Raw genomic sequence first — 13089 nt, 5'->3', positions numbered from 1 at the left:
GAAGTGTTTTACAAACTACCTAAATCATACAATTCATCTTATAGCCAACCTGAATGTTCAGAATTAATTAGTATCCTTATTAGAAAGATTAAATTAACACATGACTTTTTTTCCCCACATACTACATAAAGAACAAATCTATTTCCTCCTTCAACTTCTCCATTCTCACCAACCCCTTCTCCAAACTCTTAGGTAATATTTCAGGAATGACCTGTGCATGTGTAAACATCTTTTAAAAATAATATATAGACATGAGATCATACTTTTTGTTGTCTTCCTTTGATTATTTAACATTTGTCTAATCTATTCTATTCTTAGAATCACCCAGCACTTATTAGGATATTTTTGGTGAAAGACTACTGATAGCACTTCCAGCTCAGGGTCCCATCCTGTAGAACTGGAGCCTACTGTCTGCCTGTGCTTCAGATCCTCATGTAAGAAGGGACATGAAAACACTCTTAGTATACCTAGCACTTCTGAGAGCAGGAACCTGTGGCTGGAGGAGTTATTGTTAGTAATAGTAGTAGCACTAGTAGTAGTAGTAGTAGAAGCAGTATTGGTCTTCTTTTTTTTTTTTTTTTTTACCAGTTAAGCCTTCCTCTTGAAACAATGTTTTCCTAAGCTCCCTCCAGCACCCATACCCTTCTCTTGCCCACACCTGTCTCTCTCTGCCCCCGCCACCTCTCCCCCCCTCACACACACACACACACACACACACACACACACACACACTTACTCACAGCCTTTCTGCCTTTCCTTTCAGCCAATCCTGTGGAACATCCCTGCAAATTATTACTTACAGTAGGAGGGGGACATTACTTACAGGGGAGGGGGACATTGGGTCAGCACACTACAGCCCACTCATCTTGACCACTGAATGTTTTAAGCTGGAGACCCAGGAGATAGCCTACTTCCTCCTCTCCGTTTGACAGAAAAAGCAAGAAATGCCCAGAGAAAATTAGTAAGTTTTCTAGATCTCACTGCAAGCCAGAGGTAGAACCAAGATTGTCTGAAAACAGGGAATGTCAGGTACATGGTATTATATATAGGAGGGCAGTTGACACAGTTGACAGGCATGGTAAACTTGAAATGGATTTAGGGATGATTATGATGGCACACATAATATTTTTCATCCCACCACTCAAAATATGAGATTGTACATAATTATACATCTATCTATTGAAAGGATACTTCTTTCAGAAATGATTATGCAATTATAAACATTTTTTAAAATACATAAAAATGAGCTGGGCTCGGTGGTGCATGCCTGTAATCCCAGTGGCTTGGTAGGCTGAGGCAGGAGGATTGAAGGTTTGAAGATAGGCTCAGCAACTTAGCGACAGCTTGTCTCAAAATAAAGCATCAAAAAAGCGGGGGCAGGGGAGGCTGGGAATGTGGCTCTGTGGTTAAGTGCACATGTCAATTCCCAGCACCAAAAATTAAATAAATATTAATTTTATATATATATATATATATATATATATATATATATATATATATATATAGAGAGAGAGAGAGAGAGAGAGAGAGAGAGAGAATGAGATCATACTTTCATAGTGATAGAGACTTTATTACTCATATCCTCAGTTCACATATGAGGAAAAGGGGGCATAGTTTGGTGAGGCAAAGAGTCAGCTGCTCACAATAATCTCCTGGGTGTTTGCCTGGGTTTCTGTCAGCCCCACTTGGTTGAATTTCTATCCAGTATTATTACTAAAGTCTTATTGCTAAAAACATGTTTTGGGGGGGTTCTTGCTTATCTCTAAACTGAATAAAATGTGGGGATTTTTTTTCTCCTTGCTTTTGCAAACTTCAGCTTCTATGACCTTAAAGGAAAAAAAAAAAAAAAAGTCTATGAAAGCTGAGCTGGTCTAAAAGCGGCCTGTTTGCAACTTGATATGAGGCCTGGAACACCACCAGCTAAACCTTGGTGTAAGGTTCTCTGAACACACCAACAATTTTTCCAAGTGGCAATTGGTTTATTTCCATTCAAACACTTGAACATGCTGAATGAACAGTGCATTTCCTAGACTATTGAAAGAGAGGTGGTCAAATGGTAGTTATACGAGTCAGCAGGGGACATGGGGAGCTTATGGAATTTTTCTGGCTTTGAAGCTTCAGTACCGTTCAGTATGCTTTCATTTAGCCAGGTGCACTTTTGAGTGGAAATGGGTAATGTAACATTCTCATAGTTCATAGTCTTTATTAAGATGGATGATTGATGGACCAGATAACCTTTGACATCACACTCTGCTTTAAAGTTTATGATTCTCTGTAAAAGGAAAAGTGGTGACTATGGGAGTCAACTCTGGAAAGTATTTCAGCATTGTTTTTTCAAAGAATCTTCCATACATACGTTTAAAAAATATTGTGTTATCTATCATTCTACTGAAAGCTCTAACTTTTTGTTGGTGTAGAAGGGATCGGTGTCTTTCTGTAGAGTCTTATGGAAAAGCATAGAGGAGATGTTGGTCCCTTCCAAGCCTAAATGGTACAATTATGTGATTTAAATTGTGGAGTCAGGACTAAGCTCATAGGCTTTTGAAATTGCTTCTCTCATCCTCGCTAACTTCCCTCTCCTCTTTTATCTAAGGAGAGGGAGTAAAACAGGTAAATATGGCTAGATTTATTTGAGTGGAAGGAAATGTAGTCTAACTTTAAAGGTCCTACCATAATACCTGTGACTAATGAAACATTAATTATAGTGTTAAATAAATCTCAAGGAGATTTCAAAGCAAAGCCTGCTCTTCTTTCCTTCCATTAATATTCCACCCTATTAAACTAGAACTTCCTTAATAGTCCAATGCAGAAAGGACATTTTAGTCCTTCAAAAGTGGCATTCAAGGACCCTTCTAGCCTCTTGAGTTTGCCTCCAGCAGCCCTAGGCAAAGTGAAGTCAATATCTTCCCTCTCGGTGAGGTTTCTGGGTGATTCTCAGACCCCTCATCCCCTCGCCTCACTGCCTAGCTGCCTAACCTTGTCTTCATCCAGAGTCTTGGTATAACTGGCTTGGCCTTCCCTGCCACTCACTGCTGGGCCATGGTCACAATGACTTATTTATTATTATTATTATTATTCATATCTAAATTTTTTTATATTATTTTTTCCCATAGCTTTTGCCCATATTGTGTTTTTATTGGTGTCCTATAGCTATACATACTGGTGGGAGGTTATGTATTCATACACTCACACAATATAACAATATAATTTGGTTGACATCATTCGCTAGTATTTCCCCCTTTTCTCCACCATCTTGTCCCTTTCCTCTACTCTACGAAGCTCCTTTTGATTTTCATGAGGTTCCCATTAGATTCTCCCCACCTTGCCCTTTCTTTTCCTTTCTGTCTTTAAAGTTGTGCTTGCTGCCAGAGCCAACATCACTGTCTCCACCCATGTCCCACCAAAGCCCTCTTTGGCCAATTCTCACAAAAGCCATACCCTCAAAGTCACTGGCAAATTGTTACCTCTAGGACAACAGTCTCACTCAAGGGAAAGTCTCTCTTCCAGTAAAGAGGCATTTGGAAATGTCCGAAGATACTCTTTGGTTGTCATAACTTGAAGAGGTGAATGTTCTGGGCATCTAGTGGGTAGAAGGCAGGGATGGCACTAACCATCTTACAACGTGCAGGATGGCGCCCACAGCAAAGTGTTTTCCAGCCCTGAATGTCAGCAGCCCAAGGTTGAAAAACCTGCTGCAGGAGATAGTGAGAACTTTATTCTCTTTCCACATCTTTGGCAGAAAGGCAAACACAAAACAGAACAAAAAACAATCCGCCCTCCAGGCCCACACCTGGAACCCTCTGTTCTCTTTCCCACTTCTTAGCTCAGGATAGGAGGAAACAAGCAGGAACTTGTAGAACCAGCTGTTCCTTCACCAGGTGGTCCTTTCCTCAGGGGACAAGGGTGGGGACAAACAGACTCCACCTGGGCAGAAGAACCACTTGTGCCAGAGGTTCCCAGCCCTAGCTGCATATCAGATTTGTGACATTTTAAATATGAATTGGCTTGGGATGGGACCTGAGTAATATTCTTTGAAAACTTCATAGAAGGTAGCACCATGCAGCCTGAGCTAACAACCCCCTGGACTGGTTCAGTAGGGTGGGGGTGCAGGGAGAAGAGACCTCCCAAAGAACCATAGGAAATTATTCCTCCAGGACTGTTTTGGCATAAGTCATATCCAACTCTCCTTCCAATAGGAGGGTGCCTTTTAACTGTGTAGTTAGCCCGAATCATCTGGGCAAATAGAGTATTTGATGATTTTTGTCAGTTTTCTTACATCTTGAACTGCCACTTATTTGTAATGATATGGAATTTTGATATTCACCAAAATCAGGAAATGAGGGAAATTCAAAGATGAAAAGCCATTCTCATAATTAAGCACTCTGTGCTAGTTACTTATTTGTCTTAGAAGAAAAATGTCTCTTTTCTCTTTTAGAAAGATAAAATAATCCTAAATTAAAGCTTTGAGACGAGTTATAGTTTATGAAAAAAGAATAGGATCATAAACATTGTTTCTATGAAATATGACCTCTCAAGTTCTATACATTTCTACCTGTTGAAATATAATAGTCTTTCTTTCTTTCTTTCTTTCTTTCTTTCTTTCTTTCTTTCTTTCTTTTTGTTTGTTTTGTTTTTTGTTTTTTTGTACTGGACATTAAACCCAGGGCACCTTACCACTGAGCCACATCCCTAGCCTCTTTTTACTTTTGGGTTGAGACAGGACCTCAAGTTGGGATGGGGCCTTGATGGTTTTCTTTGAAAACTCCCTAGAGGACACCACCATGCAGTTGGAGCTAATAACCTTCTGGAATGGCTCAATGGGGTTGAGTTCAGGGAGAATTTGCTTAGGACCTTGCTAAGTAGCTATGGCTGGCGTGAAGCTTGTGATCCTTCTGCTTCAGCCTCCCGGCTTGCTGGGATTACTGGTGTGTGTCACCATGCCTGGTTCAAAACAATGGAATCTTTACAAGGCAAATTAATTTAGCATTAACCTTGTAAACGATACCTTTACTAATGAAACTGATGAAACAAAAATATGTTCAATGCTCAGGGCTCTGGTTAAATTCTCTGCAATGAAAGTAAATCATATATAATGTCTGTTTCTTTTCTTGTTATTTAGTCATATACTTAGATTTTGCAGAAGAATAATCACTGGACTCCTATATGATTATGGGGACATATATATAGCAAAAATTATATATGTATATATATATACATATATATACACACACACATATATTGACACAGAATTTTTAATATTTAAATTACACTTACATATATAAACAAATAAATACACAGATGTATATTTATATATGTACATATATACATATCTCAATTAACAAACATTTACAGAGACCAAGAGAACATCTGATTGATCCGAAAAGGGGTAAAAAGAGGAAAAAAGGACAGGCAGAATTGCTACATAATTTGGAGACCCCAGTACAAAATGGAAATGTGAGCCCTTTGTAAAAAAAAAAAAGTTAAGAATTTTAAGGCAATAACGTGAAAGGTAATATCATAAAACCACAAACAGTTCCCTTGTAAGCATGGAGTCTTATCTCCATAGGTAGCATGTTCTTGAAGTCAGCATTGGGCATGTTCTATGTTCCAGACACTGTGCAAAACACACAGTCTATTTTATCTTGCTAACAACTCTGAGATAACTAGCATGAAAATTTCACAGATGAGAAAAAAATATCTCAAAAAGTTTAGGCTATTTGCACAAAAAAAACCACAGGTAATATTATGTTTCCGGATGCTGGAGTCGAAGAGGAAGGACAGGGAGAGAGGGAAGGGACCAAAAATTATTACCCAAGTAATGGTCAGAACCAGGAACACAGGGACTTCTATCATTAAACTCACCTAGCACAGCCAAATGTCAAAATGGTTTGATTACTGTTATTGTGAACCACAACTGAGGCAATGAATAGGAAACTGAAAACATCATTGTCCTTTATCATTTCCTTGAACGATTTAGTTCTGTGATCCTGCCTTGGGGTTGTCTTTTCAACAAAAGCAGACACATTTAGAAGCTTCCAGATTATGTTTTTGTATCTAGCTACTCTGGTTGGCACAGGGTTAAATGGCTGCTGCTTTATTTGCAATTTGTTTATATTAAAAGTGAAATGTCAAGTTCACACAGGGTGAAATAAAGTACTCTCTATAAACATGCAAACAAACGCAAGTGTTCATTGCCAGAAATTTCCGAACAAACCTAACCAGAGACGAGAAATATCTCCTCAATTCAAACTGGACAGTTCTTCGACATGGTCTGTTCAGTAGACGAAAGGAAATTCCGAAGTTCAAGACCAATTTCAATCAATAAGAATTTAATGTGGCTCCCCAGTAGATACCAAGTTGGGGGAAATTTGCCACTTATCTGGATAATGTGAGCACTGTGGACACTAAGGCTCCCCCAAATCCAGTGAGAAATTGGAATTTCCTGGCATTTTGCAAGTGTCTTCAGAGTCCCTTGAACAATGTCAGGTTTGCACTCATGATTTTCTATTTACTTCTTTCTACAAAACATAATTCAGAATTTCTGATTAAGGTGAATTCTATTATTTTCTTGCTTACTGACATAAACACATGCTTACACATAAACTTCAAATATCTATGTGTCCTCAGCCTATCTGAAGTCTTGGTAAAGAGAGTAGCAGCTGAACCCACATGCCCCCAGATTCTGGATGACAGATGTGTGATTTTTAAAATACACGTGGATCCTGCATTATAGATCAAGACAAGGAACTAGAGTCAGGCTGCACTGTGCCTGTGCCAACTCAGTGGCCCTGGAAACTGGCAGAACAGGTTTGGTGCCTTACTTTGATTTAGGCACAGGAAACTCAGAGCTCTCACTGAGAGGAGAGCTTATAGGATTCTGGTTCTGGTATCTTTTCTGAGAAGAGAGGAAATGGAAACTGGCACCTTTTCTTTCACCCATTCTGCCCTATATATTTTTTAAAGTAGCTGGAAATTCTGCAAACGACATTGCTGTAGATTAGGAAAGAGCCACCATCAGTACAGAGATGGCAAATATGACAAATATTTAGTGAACATAAAGGCCTGGTCCTAAACCAGGAATTTGGGTTGTGATCACAGCCTGGTCAGAAACTACAATGTGTATTGGCCGAGTTTATGAATAAGCTACAGCTGGAATCTAATTCCTCATTCTGGAGGTAGAAAAAATCCTGCATTTTTAAAGCAAGTAGCATAACATGTAAATAAAACCCATACTTATTCCAGTAAATCTTTAATCAACTTCTTAGGATATAGATATTGTTAGGTGAGTTTGCTACCTGAAATAAATCAATAGAAAAACATTCATTATATTGCTTATATAGAATGTAACTACTAATGACAGAGAACTAGTAGGGGCACAGCCCTCAGAGTAGCCAACTCCCACTGTAGTGAGAGTATATAGAGCCTGCAGCCAAGTGGCTGAGTTCTAATCTCAGCTCCACTAGTTTCTAATTCTACCAATCTCTCAGCATCAGTTTCTTCATCTGTAAAATGGGTTTATTAACATCATCTTCTGAAAGTGCTGCTAGTTCCACATTCAGTAGCAATGCTATATTTCTTCCTTTTTTGGGGGGGGGGGTACTGGGGATTGTACTCAAGGGTTCTCAACCACTGAGACACATTCCAGCCCTATTTTGTATTTTATTTAGAGATAGGGTCTCACTGATTTGCTAAGCACCTTGCTGTTGCTGAGGCTGGCTTTGAACTCCTGATCCTCCTGCCTCAGACTCCTGAGCTGCTGTGATTACAGACGTGTACCACCGCACTGGGCTTCTTTCTTCCTTTTAACTATGCAATTATTCTATGATTACTGATTCAAGGATATTTCCAGTTGGAGACACGCATTTCCCAGATTCCAACAGAGGGGCATGTGACTGAGTTCTGGCAAATGAACTATAAACAGATGTCACCAGGTGGGGCCTATTCAGAGTGAGTAAGGTTCAGCTGGCCCATGCTTTTCCTCTTCACCTTCTCCTCTGCTTGGACCCAGTAGCCAAGCAGATGCAGGTGGGGTTAACGAAGAGTACTCCTTGAGCAGTGGCACATATAATGGACTGTCCATCCTTCCTGGATCCCTGGTTAATGAAGAGAGAGGAACAAAAGAAGAATGCTATTACATTAAACTATATAGAGTCAAATGTAACCCTAACAGATAGACTATCAAACAAGCTTGGCATGAAGAATTTATGATACATAGGTTTGGTACACAGCCCCACACAAAGTATTCAGTAATAGTTATTTATACTAGTTTACCAATAGGAAAGAAGTGACAATGGAAAGGGTAGCACTGTGCGTTAGTCCCATCCCTTACAGTCATGAGTCCCTGCTGAGGGGGTATATCTCTCCTCCATCTGATCACTAGGAACTAGCTGACCTGGTTGATTTTGGGCTGTTGTCCTCTTACAATGTTCCCCCTCCCATGGCCTCAGGGAAAACTGGGCACTCTGCTTCCTCAAGTGATTGCAGAACTCCTGTCATCTGACTTGCCTCCTTGCTGACCCACGGGTGATGCTACATTCAATATCGTTCCAAGACTCATGGACCCAATTCAGAATCTCATTAACATTCTTGTTTGTGTTGCTAACTATATCTCATAGGGGCTACTAATAAAACTCTTAAAGGAACCAGATGTGGTACCTAGCACATGTTCATAGCCCAGAAATTGGTTTAGGAATTAAAATTACTGACTGACATTCTCCCTATTAACTTCTACACCCAAAGAGTCAAGAATGGCAATGTTCTTAGGAATGGACTGATTCTTCTGACACCAGCAGTACTAACATATATGATGCATACATGCATATTTATACACACACACACATATATATTTACACACACACATACACATACATGAAATCATCCCCACAATCAATAACATGGAATATAACCATCACACCTCACATTTTTCTTTTGCCCTTTTGTATTTCTTCCTACTTGCCCCTTCCCATTGGCCCATAACTCCCAATCCAAGCTTCCACTTATCTGCTTTCTCTCACTAGCTTGCATTTTCTGTGATTTTAAATAAATAGAATCATTTAATATATACTCATTTTGGTCTTGTTTTTTTCAAGTAACAACATTATTTTGTGGTTATTTCATGTTTGCCCGCATTAATAGTCCATGTCTTCTTATTGCTGTGCAGTATTCCATTGTATGAACATGGCATGGTTTGTTTATCCATTTAAATGTTGAAGGACATTTGAGTTGCTTCTAACTTTGGCCTATTATAGATAACAATGCCAAGTACATTTGGGTCTGGTACTGGTACAGATGTATGGTATTCTCTTGAGTAAATACCTAGGAATAGAATGGTTGTATCCTACCCTAGGTGTTCTTTTAACTCTTTAAGAAACTGTCCCACTATTTTACAAAGAAATTGTACTATTTTGCATTCTCAGGAGCACTGTATGGGAGCTCCATCCTATTTATTGTGGACTTTCTAATCTGTTCAATTGACCTATTTGTCCATCCTTACACCAATGCCACATGTTCTTGAGGATTATAGCTTTATTATAAGTCTTTAAGTTGTCAATTCTTTAATTTTGTGCTTCTCCAAAGTAATTTTTACTATAGATTTAATTTGTACTTCTTCTTCTAGTATTTCAAAAGTGGAAACTGAAATTATTGATTTAAAACCTTTTTTTCTTTTATGGCATATGTATTTTTGGGTTATAAAAATCCCCCTAACTTCTGTTTTAGCAGCATCCCTCATATTTTTGATAAGCTGATTTTACAATTTTATTCACTATATAATACTTTCTAATGCTTTCAATTTCTTCTTTGATCTATGTGTTATTTTGTTGTTTATTATATAGTTTCCAAATATTTGATCTTTTACCCAATGGTATTCTGTTACTAATATTTAATTTGAATTTAATTCCATTATGTTATAGAATATGCATTGTATTGAGACTTGTTTTATGGTCCACCTGTTATGTAGTCTAACTTGGGTAAAAGTTGTATATGCATTTGAAAAAAGTATATCTTATTGATAGGAAGAGTTTTCTCTGAATGTCACTTAGGTAAAATTCATTGGCAGGGTTAAGTCTTCTATTTATTCTATCAATTATTGATAGAGGAATGCTGAACTCTGGTTAATTGTGAATTTATCTGTTTCCCTTGTACTTCTATTATTTTTTGCTTTATAGTTTTCTGAGTTCTATTATTAGGCATCTAAAAATTAAGTCTGATTATCTTCCTGGTGCACTGACTCTTTTATCATCATGAAATGAACCTCCTTATAGTATTTTTTTTTTTGCTTTCAATCTACTTTTTGGATATTAATATTTTATTCCAATTTTTTTGATTAGTGTTAGCATAGCATGTCTTTTTCCATTATCTTGCTTTTAACTTGCTGGTGTCTTTCCATTGAATGTAGGTTTCTTAGAGTAGATTCGTGGGAAAATTCTTATAGCTGAATCTTTTTTATACAATCCAACAAACTCTGGATTTTAATTGAGATAGTCATACCATTTATATTTATTATTATTACTGATAAGTTTGGACTTAAGTCATTAATCTCACTATTCACTTTTTATTTTTCTACCAATTCTTTGTTGTCCACTGCCCTTCTCTTGTTCTGTTTTCTTTTGGTTTGAGTATTTTTATGATTGCATTTGATCTCCTTTGAGGGCAGTTAACTAAAAGTCTTTATTTTGTTGTTTTAGTGGTTGTTTTAGGGTTAACAGTCTGTATCTTTAACTTATTACCATCCACCTGAAAGATATGGTGCCACTTCATGAACAGCCTAAGAATCTCACATTAGTCTATTTCCCTCCCGTCCTTTGTGCTATTTTTGCTAAATATTTTACTTTTGAATGCTGCAAACTCCACAGTACATTGTTAGTTTTTGTTTGTTCTAAACAGTCATTTATCTTTCAAAATGACATATATACTAAAAATTTACATATTTACACATGTGGTTGCAATTTCCAATCCTCTTCATTTCTTCATGCAGAAACATATTTCTGTCGGGTACCATTTTCCTTTTGCCTGAATGACTTCTGTTATTATTGTTTGTGGTGAAGTTCTGGTCTGATAATGATGTATTCCTTCAACTTTCATATGTCTCAAAGTCTTTATTTCATCTGCATTTTAGAGAAATAATTTTTCTACTGACAGTTTTGTATCTTTTGGAACTTAAAGATGTTATTCCATGGTTTTCTTGGCTTACATTTTTTTTTCTAACTGCCATCCTTATCTTTATTAGTGTTTCTTTTTTTTTTTTTTTCACTGATTGCTTTGAAGCTTTTTTCATTATCTTTGGTTTAGGGCAATTTAATGGTGACACACCTTAATCTGGTTTTCATCATTGTCTTGTGCTTGGGGTTCACTGAGTTTCTTGAATCTGAGGGTTTATAATTTTCATCAAATTTAGAAACCTTTCCATCTTCAGTATTTTTTATGAATCAGTTATTTATTGCAGTTTAATAAATTACTTCAAAATTTAGCAACCGAAAACAACACACATTAATCTGGACAAAATTTAGCCATTTAACTCTGGCTTTGGGTTATGAGACTACCTAAATCAAGGTATTATCCAGAGAGATGATTATTTCAAGGCTTGACTCAGGGAAGATTCACTTCCACACTCTCTTCTGTAGCTGCCAACAGACCTCAGAAGATCCATTCCTAAGCTCATTCACTTACTCATTGGCTGCGTCAGCTCCTTGTCAGATAGCCCTCTCTATAGGACCTCCTCACAACATGGCGTCTGGCTTCCCAGAGAAAAGGCATACAAAAGAAAGTGAGAGAGAACTGGATGGAAACCACAGTCTTTTTGTAGTATCACTTTGGAAGTTATATCCCATTACTTCTGCCATATTTTCCTTATTAGCAGTGGGTCAATAAGTTCACCCCATGCTCAAAAAGCAGGATTTAAAGAACATGAATACTAAGAGGCATGAATCAATGAGGAGGGCTAGAGGCTGTCTGTTGCTTTGAGAATCCCTGCTTTGGGGACTACAATCACACCCATTGGGCCACTGGAAGTTGTCACAGCTTAGTGCTGTACTTCACTTATGTTTTTTAAATTTGTTTTTCTCTATGTATTTCATTTCAGATAATTTCTCTTTCTATATCTTCAAAGTCACTAATCTTTTCTCCTAAAATATATAATCAGCAAGCTATCAACCCAATCCAGTGAATTTCTCATCTCAGATATTGTACTTTCTAATTTCTGAATGTTCAGTTTGGATTTTCATTGTTATCTTCTCAATATTTTGAATTTCTGGAATAGTTGTTATAATTGTTTTAATGTCTTTGGCTATTAATTCTAATACCTGTGTCATTCTGGGTCAATTTGATTGGCTTTTCTACTCACCTTTACCTTTTTCTTGGTTCTTTTTAAAAATTAGATGCAAGACATTTTTCATTATATCTTGTTGGATGCTAAATTGTTTGTATTCTTATAAATACTCATTTTTTAAGTTTGTTCTGGGACAGAGTGGAGTTACTTGGAAATAGTTTGATCCTTTTGAGTACGGTTTTAAGGTTTGTTAGATAGGAGTAGAATAGTATTCAGTGTGCAATAATAAGGGCTGCTTGTTTCCTACCACGAGACCAGACTCATCTGCATATTCTATACAGTTCCCAGTGAATTGTGAGGATTTCCAGTCTATATCATGGAGCAAGCATTACTTTTGGCTGCATGTGATACAAGGATCCTACCACCTCTTCTCCTTTGGGGTGGTTCGGTCCCTGGCCTCTAGCAATTCTTCTCATGCCTCTACTTCTGAGTTGAACACTACACAGAAGAGTATTCTTTGGGGGTTTTTCTCCCTGTGGACCTCTCTTCTCTTTAGTCCTCCCTCCAGAGATGTCTCGCCACCGTGGTCTTCCCCATCCCCCAGCTCCATCTCCTGAACTCAGGGCTTCCTCTGGGTTGCCCTTCCTGTACCATGGCCAGTAAATTGTCTCAAAGCAGTGAGCTGGGGCAACTGTAGGACAGTTGTTTCCTCTTTCATGGAGCTCACCATTCTTTGTTGCCTGAGGTTCAGCATTTTGAACACTGTTTTTAAGGTTTGTATTAAGGGTGAAGGTGATTCTGACCCTTGTGACTCCATCTAACTG

The sequence above is a fragment of the Marmota marmota genome, unplaced genomic scaffold (assembly GCF_001458135.2).
Source record: "Marmota marmota marmota unplaced genomic scaffold, marMar, whole genome shotgun sequence".
In the NCBI taxonomy this organism is placed as follows: domain Eukaryota; kingdom Metazoa; phylum Chordata; class Mammalia; order Rodentia; family Sciuridae; genus Marmota; species Marmota marmota.
The sequence above is the reverse complement of the archived record's forward strand: the minus strand, read 5'-3'. Positions refer to the sequence as shown.